Source organism: Galeopterus variegatus, unplaced genomic scaffold (assembly GCF_000696425.1).
Source record: "Galeopterus variegatus unplaced genomic scaffold, G_variegatus-3.0.2 Scaffold7746, whole genome shotgun sequence".
In the NCBI taxonomy this organism is placed as follows: Eukaryota; Metazoa; Chordata; class Mammalia; order Dermoptera; family Cynocephalidae; genus Galeopterus; species Galeopterus variegatus.
The window spans coordinates 87976-98919 of record NW_007733857.1 but is presented as its reverse complement, the minus strand read 5'-3'; the positions used below and the strand labels follow the sequence as shown (position 1 = coordinate 98919).

The 10944-nt window shown below is 43.8% G+C and overlaps 1 pseudogene; it reads left to right on the top strand.

Annotated features, from left to right (window-relative positions):
- Positions 1-9614: 9614 nt before the first annotated feature.
- On the top strand, positions 9615-10703 carry LOC103607829 (annotated as a pseudogene).
- Positions 10704-10944: the final 241 nt, after the last annotated feature.

The following is a 10944-nucleotide window of genomic DNA, read 5'->3' as shown; positions in this document are numbered from 1 at the left end:
GTGGCTACCTCAGTGATTACTCAGTTGGACACTAGTGTCAGGCAAGTCCAAAATTGACTACCAGGAAGATGGCAGGGCATTCACGCTGCTCCCTCAGATGAGTCTCAGCTCCCGTGTTATGCTCCCGCAGAAGCCTCCACAGCCAGAGCCGCCCCGGCCGCCTCTTGCCGCCCCTGGTGCTCCTGGCTCCTGTTCGTGCCGCAGCCTGCTCAGTCTCTCTTCGGCTCGCGGTTCCAGCGGCACCCGGGGCCGGGGAGATGACAGCCCCCTCCCAGCAGATACCGCTGTCGCCGGACCCCGAGTCCCAGTGGCGGAGCTGCGCAGCCTGGCCTGGTGCTGAGAGCAGCTGCTGCGGTGGCCGGGCACTGAGTGGCAGCCGCTCCAGGCGGCTTCTTCCCGGGGAGGATTTTGTAAATTTCACAACATGGCACGCACTCCAAACCTCAGTGCACGTATTATGAGAGTCCCCTTCAAGGTCTCAGTAATCCTTCAGAGCAATCCACCTGGGTAGTAACAGCTACCCCTGGCGCAAGCAAGGACACCAGAGATTCTGACTCACCATCAGGCTTTCTGAGTTCCTCTTCTTGCTGGTGGCCTCTGGGATCCTGCCGGCGCTGGGCGCGGGCGGTTCACTCCCTTCCCACCACCATGTTTCCTATATCAAACGCCCCGGGGACCAGAACTCTCTCACAGCTGCATTTTAATCCCTGGGAATGGCAGGCGAAAGGCAGGTTACCGCGGGCCCCGGGTCCATCTCCAGCCCTACCGGCTGACATGGCGGCCGACGTGCTGTCACTCTGAACCCTCAACTTTCAACCTGCGGGTTCTTATGCTATCTCCAGGTAGGTAGTGCCGAAATTGAACGGGAGAACACCCAGCTAGTGTCTGCTGCAGAATTAATTGCTTAGTGTATGGGGTAAAAAACCCACATATTTGGTCACAGAAGTCTGTCTTCTGTGTTGATTGTGATTGTTGTGCTATGAGAGCAAAGGAAGGACAGTTTGTGTTTGTTCTCATTCACACAATCAGGGAGAAATAAAATTCCATTGAGATGTGGGGACTGTCTTCACAGTACAGCTTAGTAACTAAGCTGGGTGATACTTTCACGAGCTCCAACTCTGTATCCACATAGTCACACGGAACCACCCCTGACCCCTGTGGCCCTGCTCCAGCTCAGGGAGGAAGCTGGACATAGACCGCCTGCCACGTGCACTCTCCCAGCCTCACTCCAAAAGAAGAAAGAAAGAGAGAAAAAATAATTTGTAAGACTTTCTCCCTAAGGACATGCTCACTTTGTTCAGAATATCAAGGCAAATTGCAGGGAAGTTGTGACTCAGTGCACATGGACAAGCAAGAGAGGAGAGAGGGTGGTCTGAGCTTGCACAATGGAGAGAATAGTATGACCCTTCATAGAGAAAGGAGGTCAGGAGGCTGATGTGGTCACCTGTAAATCTGCAGAACATGAGGACAATTAAACTGAAGGCCCAAAGACAGAGACACAGAGAACAGAGGTCAGAATAAACCACCGATGTGTGGCTTCAGGCTCTGGGAGTGGATGAGCTCTCCAAGGGAAAAGACTGCCAAAAGAAGAAGAAAAGGGCTGATTATAGAGATAATCTTGAGAACACCCAATGTTGAGGGGTGGGAAGAAGACAAACCCAAGAAATAGGCTGAAAGATTAATCATTGGGGAAGAAGAGAATCAGGAGAGCACAGAAGCCACACACACATGTTTCAAGGAGAACGGGCAGTTGACAGCATCACATCTTAGAAGAGATCAAGAGAGAGAAGCTCAGGAAAAGCCACTCACTCTAACCCCAAGAAGGTTGTCCACAGCTTGGGAGAAAGACACTATTTTAACTTGAAAAGGTGGAAATCGAACTGCTAGTGTTTCTACAAGAATAAAAGACAAGGGCTAGGTAGAACTAGCAGAAGAAGGAAAGCACAGCACAAAATGAAAGGGAACCATGTGCCTGAGGGGTAACAGGGCCAGGAGAAACTTGTGGGTAAGGGAGGCTTCCCACGCAAAGAGGCAGAAGACAAAGGAAAAGGGAAAAATATTTTAAAATTCAGTGAGGAAAGGACAGTCCTTTCAACAAATGATGCGAACATAATTGGACATCCATATGCACAAAAAAGATGAACTTCAAGGCACTCCTTGTACCACATTCCAAAAATGACTCAAAATGGATCACAGACCTAAATATAAAACCTAAAACTGTAAAACTTCTAATAGAAACATAGGAGAATATCTTCATGACTTTGGGTTAGGAAGAATTTCTAGATATGACACCAAAAACACGACCTATAAAAGAACAAACTGATATACTAGACCTTCAACAAAACTAACCTGTGTTTTTCAAAAGGCAATGTTAAAAGAATAAAAGGATAATCCAAAGACTAGGAGAAAATATTTGCAAATTATACATTTGATAATGTACTCGTATCCAGAATATACACAGAACTCTCAAAAATCAATAATGAGAAAACAAACAACCCAATTTTTTAAAATGGGCAAAAGATTTGAACAGACACTTCACCAAAGAAAATATAAAGGACTGTAACATCATTGCTTATCAAGGAAATGCAAATTCAAACTACAATGAAATACCCCTCTGTTCCTATGAGAACCTGTGAGAATGTCTAAAAATTAAGACTTGGGCTGGCCTGTTAGCTCACCTGGGAGAGCATGGGGCTGATAACACCAAGGTCAAGGGTTCAGATCACCTTACTGGCCAGCTGCCAAACAACAAAAAAAAAAACAAAAACACCAAATGCTGATTAAGATGAGGAGCAACTGGAACTGTGACACATGCTATTGGGACTATAAAATGCGCAGCCCTCTGGAGAACAATTTGGCACCTGCCATGCAGCAAAGTCATTCCACTCCTCAGTCACACACCCAGAGAAATGAAGTGTCCATCCACACAAAGACCTGTACACAAACGTTCATAGCAGCTTTATTTGTTTATAGCAAAAAGGCGAAACAACCCAAATATCTACCAATAGATGGATGAATAAACAAGAGAAAGCAATAAAAAGAATGAACTACTAATACACATAACATGGCTGACTCTCAAAATAATTATCCTAAAAGAAACCAGACTTTAAAAACTACATACTTTGGGGCCGAGCCCGTGGCGCACTCAGGAGAGTGCGGCGCTGGGAGCGCAGCAGCGCTCCCACCACGGGTTCGGAGCCGTGATAGGGATGACCGGTGCACTCACAGAGCTTACTGGCTGAGCGCGGTCCAGCCGGTCTCAAAAAGGAAAAAAAAAAAAAAACTACATACTTTGGGGCCGGGGGGGGGGGGGGGTCAGGAGAGTGCGGCGCTGGGGGCGCAGCAGCGCTCCCACCACGGGTTCGGAGCCGTGATAGGGATGACCGGTGCACTCACAGAGCTTACTGGCTGAGCGCGGTCCAGCCGGTCTCAAAAAGGACAAAAAAAAAAAAAAAAAAAACTACATACTTTGAAGAGATATTAGTACACTCATGTTCACAGCAGCATTGTTCACAGCAACTGAAAGCAAACCAAATGGCCATTGATGGATAAATGGATAAACAAAATGTGTATATTCATACAAGAGATGTTATTCAGTCTTAAAAAGGAAGGAAAATATAATACAACATGGATGAACCTTTCATTATGCTCACAAAAAGACAAATAATACAAAATTCGCTTATATGAGGTCTCTAAAAGTCAGATTCACAGAGACAAAAAGTAAAATGGTGGGTGTTAAGTGATGGAGAGAAGGGGCAATTGGCAGTTACTGCTTAATGGGGACAGAGTTTCAGTTTGGGGAGATGAAAAAGTTCTGGAGATGGATGGTGGTGATGGTTGCACAACACTGTGAATGTACTTAATGCCACTTGAGAATGGTTAAGATGGTAAATTTTATGTTATATGTACTTTACCACAGTTTCTAAAAACTATGTAATGTTTTTAAAGTACATACTGTATAATTCCATTTATACAAGTTTAGAAAACATAAACTAATGTATTGTGACAGAAAGTGGCTGCCTAGGGATGGGATGGAGGTAGGAGAATGGGCACAGGAGAGACTGTGAGGAAACCTGCGGGGTGATGAATGCTCACAGCTCAACTGTGAAAATGGTTTCATGGGTGTGTACACATCAAAACTATCAAAGTGCATGCATTAAATATGTGCTGTTTCGTATATAAGAAAATTAAATGGGCTAAGCTGAAAAGAGGATGGGAAAAGAGAAAGGATAAAAACAGGAGAGGAAGCTAGAGCAGTATCTGTGGTGGTTGACAGAGACATCCAAGAGAGAAAAAAGAAAATAAAGTATTCGTTCTGGATTTTGGCATGATCTCATCAATAAAATCAAAGGCCATTTGTGGAAAAAAGTCATCTGCAGAGAAGGAGAAAAGCACAGACAAGAAAGAGAGAGTATCACCAACAAGGGTGAAAAATGTCCTCCTGTACCACAGGGATAATGGCAGCCATGGTTCAAAACTAAATATGAACCAAAGTCAGGGGGCAGCCCTGGAGGGAGGAAGCACACCTGAGTCCTCAGGATAGGCGAACAGGAGTAAGGAGGTCCCTGAAGCAAAAGAGAAGGGACCCCATGACTCAGGTAAGCAGGCAAGGCCAGGGTGTGGAGATGCTGAAGACACAGGCGCCCCACAAGGGCAACAGAGACTACCTCCCCGGTCAGGACACCTCGCAGGAGCTTCCTCCTAGGACGGGCACGGATTCTAGGAGGCCAACACAGCACAGAAGCTGGCTGCAGCCAAGCAGAAACTCGGGATTCGGACTGCACCACCTTCTCCTAAACGTTTCTGGGAGTGAACAAGTAAGGTTATAAGATCAGATAGCTATGAATGGTGTGATTTAATACGATCAAGTCAGAATGAGCCAGGAGTGGCAGTCAGAGTGAGCGCAGGTGACCAAGGACCAGCCATTTGGCTGCCCTGTGACTCAGTTAAGGAAGAACTCACACGCAAAGGGTTGATGTCACTTGGGCCATAAATGTAAATTCACTTAACCGTGACTCTTTGAAATTATGCTTTAGAAGGGCTCCATGCATTAACTTCCTCCATCTCTGCTGCCCTGGACACCTCTGAGGAAAAAATCAGCTGTTGGATTTCAGAGACATTCATTCTGTTCCCAGCACAAGAACCCAATTTCTGTTATGGAGGCACAGCATGGTTCTGCATAACAGCTCAGACTGCTGAGAAGAAGTGACTTCAAAAATAAACAAGGTCTACAGAGTTCCATGGTGGTTCCTTTGGAAGATAAGCTCACTGCTGCCGGAAATAGGATTCTAGGCCAAAGGAGAAAACGTTAGTCATGTGGAAGAATTTCGTTCTGGACTTAATTTCCTGCTCCTTCCTATAAACCTGGACATTTAACCCTGAGATGAGGGTTAAAAGGGTGCTAAGATTTGGCAAGGTCTCTGTGGCTTGGAACAACAGCACATCTATTCAGCAATGACAGACCCATGCAACAGCTGACAGAAATACCACAGAAAGCTACAGGAAAGGTGGGCTTGCAGGAAGCTGAACATCACCATGCCAAGATGCTAGGACTTCAAAATGTCTTTAAATGTAAAGAATAAAAGTTCTCCCATGTCAAGACAGTTTGCAAAGAGCACACAAAGACAATGACCTCCTAGTCTACCGATTATTGCCATCTCAAGTGGGGTCACATTACTGTCGAATGAGTGCATTTGACTCCTTTCACCTGCTTTTCATCTATGGCAAATAACCAGAGCCCAGCCTCGTCCACTCCAGGAGCTCTGCCACCTGCCCTGTGACCTGGTCCTCCAGGCTACACCCATTGTCCACCCTTTCAACTCTTCTTCAGCTCAGGTCAATGACTGAGTGCTTCTCAAAATCTTTTTTCAAATCTTTGATGTGGAACACTCTAGATTTGCCTTCTCTGTCTGTCTTTTCCTTCTTTGAAGGCTCCTCTAACAACCACCCCCTAATTGTGGACCTCTCCCACTTTTGCACTGACTTCTTTTCTTCTCACTCCCTTCAGACAGCCCACCACCACTTCCAAGATCACAACTCCCACATCTAGTTCTAACTTCTGTTTCTCTCCCCAAACTTCAGACCCCATTTCCAACTGTCTGCTGGTCATCCCACTTAAATCTCAAACCGTCGTTTCCTAGCTGAAACCAAACACACGTTTCTATCTACACAGAGAGCAACAACACTTGGCATGTATATGGCACTGCACAGGGTACCTTCTCACCCATAGTTCACATGCTCTTCTGTCACCAAAACATCTACCGGGGAACCAGGCTTGTCCTCCTGCAAGGCCTGCAGCCCTAGCTCCTTCCTTCCCATCAATGCACATCCCCCAGCTCACATCCTCCCTGCCAGGCTGGCCCAGGACATTCACCTCCTACCCAAGCTCCCTGCATCCAACGCCTCCCAGCCCAGTCCTTCTGGCAGGTGTGTATGTGCACACACGTGTGTGTGTGTGAGAGCACATATGTGAGTGTGCAGGAGAGTAAGAGCACATGTGAATGTACTTGGGAGTAAGAGCACATGTGTGTGTGTGTGAATGTGTGTACATCCTCTCAGAACAATGACACGATATTGTATCCCTGAAACAAGACCAGAATATTACTTGAAGAACAACAACCACAATCGCTTTCAGAAAAGCTTTGGGGGCCGGCCCGGTGGCGCACTGAATAAGTGCGTCGCTTGGGAAGTGCGGCGGCGCTCCCGCCCGAGGGTTCGGATCCCACATACAGACCGGTTCCCGCTCACTGGCTGAGCGAGGCACGGGAGCAACACCGAGGGTTGCGGTCCCGTTGCCGGTCCCCGGTCCGGTACAGGGGCAACACTGAGGGTTGCAATCCGTTGCTGGACACGGAAAAAAAGACAAAAGACAAAAAAAAAAAAAAAAAGAAAAGAAAAGAAAAGCTTTGGGAAAGTAATAATAGTAACAAAGGAAAAAAGCAGAACTCTACACAGTTGAGGAAGTCATGTGTGAGTTTCCCAGGAAAGAAGAGCAAAAAGTTAGAGACATAGAACATAGGGGGAAAAACGGGAAGAACGGAACTGGTGATCCAATTTCTGAATAACAGAAGAGCTGGACAGAGAACAAAAAAATAAAGGAAAGGAGATAACCAGAAAGAATTTAAGGAAATTTATTTTTTGTGGGAGAGGTGAGGGAGGCTGGCAGGTATGGGGATCCGAACCCATGACCTCACTGTTATAAGGGTATGCTCTAACCAAGCTAACCAGCCAGCAGGAAATTTCTTAAACGCAGAGATGAAGGACATGAATCTGCAGCTGAAAAGCCCAGCAAGCACCTAGCACATGGGATTAAACTAGAGTCAAACACAGAGCATGATGCTCTGACAACACTGGAAACAGGGGAGATCTAATAGCCTCTAGAGAGTAAAGAAGAACATGTCACACTAAGAGCAAAATCAGAATGACTACAACTTCCTAAGAGCCATGCTGTAAGCTAGAAAAAAATGGAGCCACTCAGGGAAAATTTCCAACTACAAATTATACAGATTCAAACTGTCAATCGAGCATGAAGGTAGAACAAAGGCATTTTTAGGCACGTGGCAGGGTGGCCAGTTCATCCTGGTTTTCCTGGCTTTAGGGCACCATTAATCCCACATCCTGGGTAAACCAAACCACTTGCCCAGAACGGACCTGGTTTAAAACTAAAACTCCCATGTCCTGAGAACCCCTCAATCCCAGGCAGATCAAGAAGGTTGGTGATCCTTGAGGAGGTCTCAAAAACTTTCACTCTCATGATCACTTTCTCAGGAGGTTACTAGAGCATGTTCTCAACCAAATCATGAGACTAAACAAAGAAAGAATAAGAACCACAGTTCACACCATCCTCGGTGGTGCTTCCCTGATGATCAGGAACAAGACAAGGATGCCTGATCTTACCACTTCTATCCAACACTGTACTGGAAATTCTAGCCAGGGCAGTTAGGCAAGAAAATAAATAAATAAAAGGTATCCAGGTTGGAAGAAGTAAATTTATTTGTATTAGCAGATGACATGATCTTGTATATAAAAAATCCCAAGGAATGCACTAAAAACGAATTAATAAATAAGTTTAGCAAAACTGTAGGTTACAAGATCAATATATGAAAATCAATTGTATTTCTACAGACTAGTTAGTAATGAACAATCTGAAAAGGAAATTAAGAAAATTCCATTTACAATTGCATCAAAAAGAATAAATTATTTAGGAATAAATTTAGCAAAAAACTGCAAAATACATAATACTCTGAAAACAAGAAAACATTGTTGAAAGGAATTGAAAAAGACCTAAATAAAATGGAAAGACATCCCAAGTTCATGAATTAGAAGATTTAAATATTGTGAAGATTGCAATACTCCCAAAACTGATCTATGGAATCAATGCAATACCTACCAATATCCTCACTGACTTCTTTGCAGAAATTGACAAGCTGATTCTGCAATTCACAGGGAAATACAAGGAACTCGGAATAGCTAAAACACATGCTCATGAATTAGAAGAAACATTATTGTCAAAATGTCCATACTATACCAAAGTGGTCTACAGAGTCAATACAATCCCCATCAAACTACCAATGACATCACAGAAATAGAAAAAACAATTCAAAAATTTATATGTAACAACGAAATATCCCAAATAGTCAAAGCAATCCTGAGCAAAAAGAACAAAATTCAGCACATCAACTGGAAGAAAAAAGCAGTGAATAAGAAAGAACATGAAGTTTTATTTGCAAAACTCCACCAAAGGGCAACACCCAGACTCCCAACAGCAAGTAAACAAAGTTGAGTTAACAAAGTAGGAAATACCAATGTCAAATCATTGCACAGAAAATGCAGTCTTCTCTACAAATAAAGAAATGCAAATTAAATTGTAAGGCATCATCATAACTGCTGAACTAAAATTTGAAGGCAGTTATGATCGTACTCTGCCTCAATGTCAAATCATTGCACAGAAAATGCAGTCTTCTCTACAAATAAAGAAATGCAAATTAAACTGTAAGGCATCATCATAACTGCTGAACTAAAATTTGAAGGCAGTTATGATCGTACTCTGCCTCATTAGCAGGAAGTGGGCAGTTGCCACAAGACTGTGCAAATAGTAGGCCATACTCTACCACAAGCCTTTTTTAAAAAACCCTCAGCATATGTAATAGTTATCACCACTAAAGTGAGACTAACCAAGAAAAAAACTTTCACCACTGACTACACCTAGAGTTTTAAGCCACCTGAGACTCTAAACATATCCATGCCACTGTCTCCTCAAAGGAAAACAGAAAACCAGCTACCTCAAAAAAATAACATGAAAATATAAATGATACATGAAAACACAGGTGAAAAGAACTGGATGCTTTAACTTAGGAGGGGAAAGAGAACAAAAGTTTAAGTCCTGGATCCAGGATTAAACTCCAACCTATACTGAATGTGACAAATGCCATGAAACACTGCTCCAAGTGAATTAAGTCAACACTAGTCAACACTTGGCTACTATGCTTTTTTGCAAAATTTGCATTAAGGATTTTAGTTTTCCTTCATTGGAAAATCTTTCACTATTTTAAAACTTATTTGAGCTCTCAGTCCCATACTGAACTCAAGTTGGAAGAAGTGAATCCGGCCTCAAAATGGAGGGCCATGATCCAAAGGAACCAGAGCAGTTGAGAAAACTGTTTATTGGTGGTCTGAGCTTTGAAACTACAGATGATAGTTTGAAAACATTCTGAGAAATGGGGCACACTCACAGATTGTGCACTAACGAGAGACCCTCAAACAAAGCATTCCAGGGGCTTTGGTTTTATGACTTACTCTTATGTTGAACAGGTGGATTCAGCAACGTGTGCTCAACCACACAAGGTTGATGGGCATGTAGTGGAACCAAACAGAGCTGTTTCTAGAGAGGGTTCTGTAAAGTCTAGTGCCCATCTAACAGTGAAGAAAATTTTTGTTGGTGGTATTAAAGAAGATACAGAAGAATATAATTTGAGAGACTACTTTGAAAAGTATTGGCAAGATTGAAACCATAGAAGTTATGGAAGACAGGCAAAGTGGAAAAAAGAGAGAATTTGCTTTTTTGTAACTTTTGATGATCATGATACAGTTGATAAAACTATTGTTCAGAAATACCACACTATTAATGGGCATAATTGTGAAGTGATAAAAGCACTTTCTAAACAAGAGATACAGTCTGCTGGATCACAGAGAGGTCATGGAGGTGGAGCTGGCAATGTTATGGGTCATGGAGGAAATTTTGGAGGTGGTGGAGGTAATTTTGGCCATGGTGTAAACTTTGGTGGAAGAGGAGGTATGGTGGTGGAGGTTGTGGGCAGCCAAGGTAGTTATGGAGGATGTGATGGCAGATATAATGGATTTGGAGTTGAGGGTGGCAACTACAGTGGTGTTCCTGGTTATAACAGTAGAGGGGGCTATGGTGGTGGTGGACCAGGATATGGAAACCAAGGTGGTAGAAATGGTTGCAGTGGTGGAGGATATATGATGGTTACAATGAAGGAGGAAATTTTGGCGGTGGCGGAAACTATAATGATTTTGGAAATTACAGTGTACAACAGCAATCAAGTTATGGACCCATGAAGGGTGGCAATTTTGGTGGAAGAAGCTCAGGCAGTCCCTATGGTGGTGGTTATGGATGTGGTGGTGGAAGTGGTGGATATGGTAGCAGAAGGTTCTAAAAACAGCAGAAAAGGGCTATAGTTCATAGCAGGAGAGAGAGCAAGGAGTTGTCTGGAAAGCTGCAGGTTACTTTGGGACAGTTGTCCCAAATGCATTAGAGGTACTGTAAAAATCTGCCACAGAAGGAACAATGATCCATAGTCAGACAAGTTACTGCACCTTAAACAGGAAACCCTTCTTGTTCAGGATTGTCATAGCCACAGTTTGCAAAAAGTGCAGCTATTGATTAATGCAATGTAGTGTCAATTACATGTACATTCCTGAAGT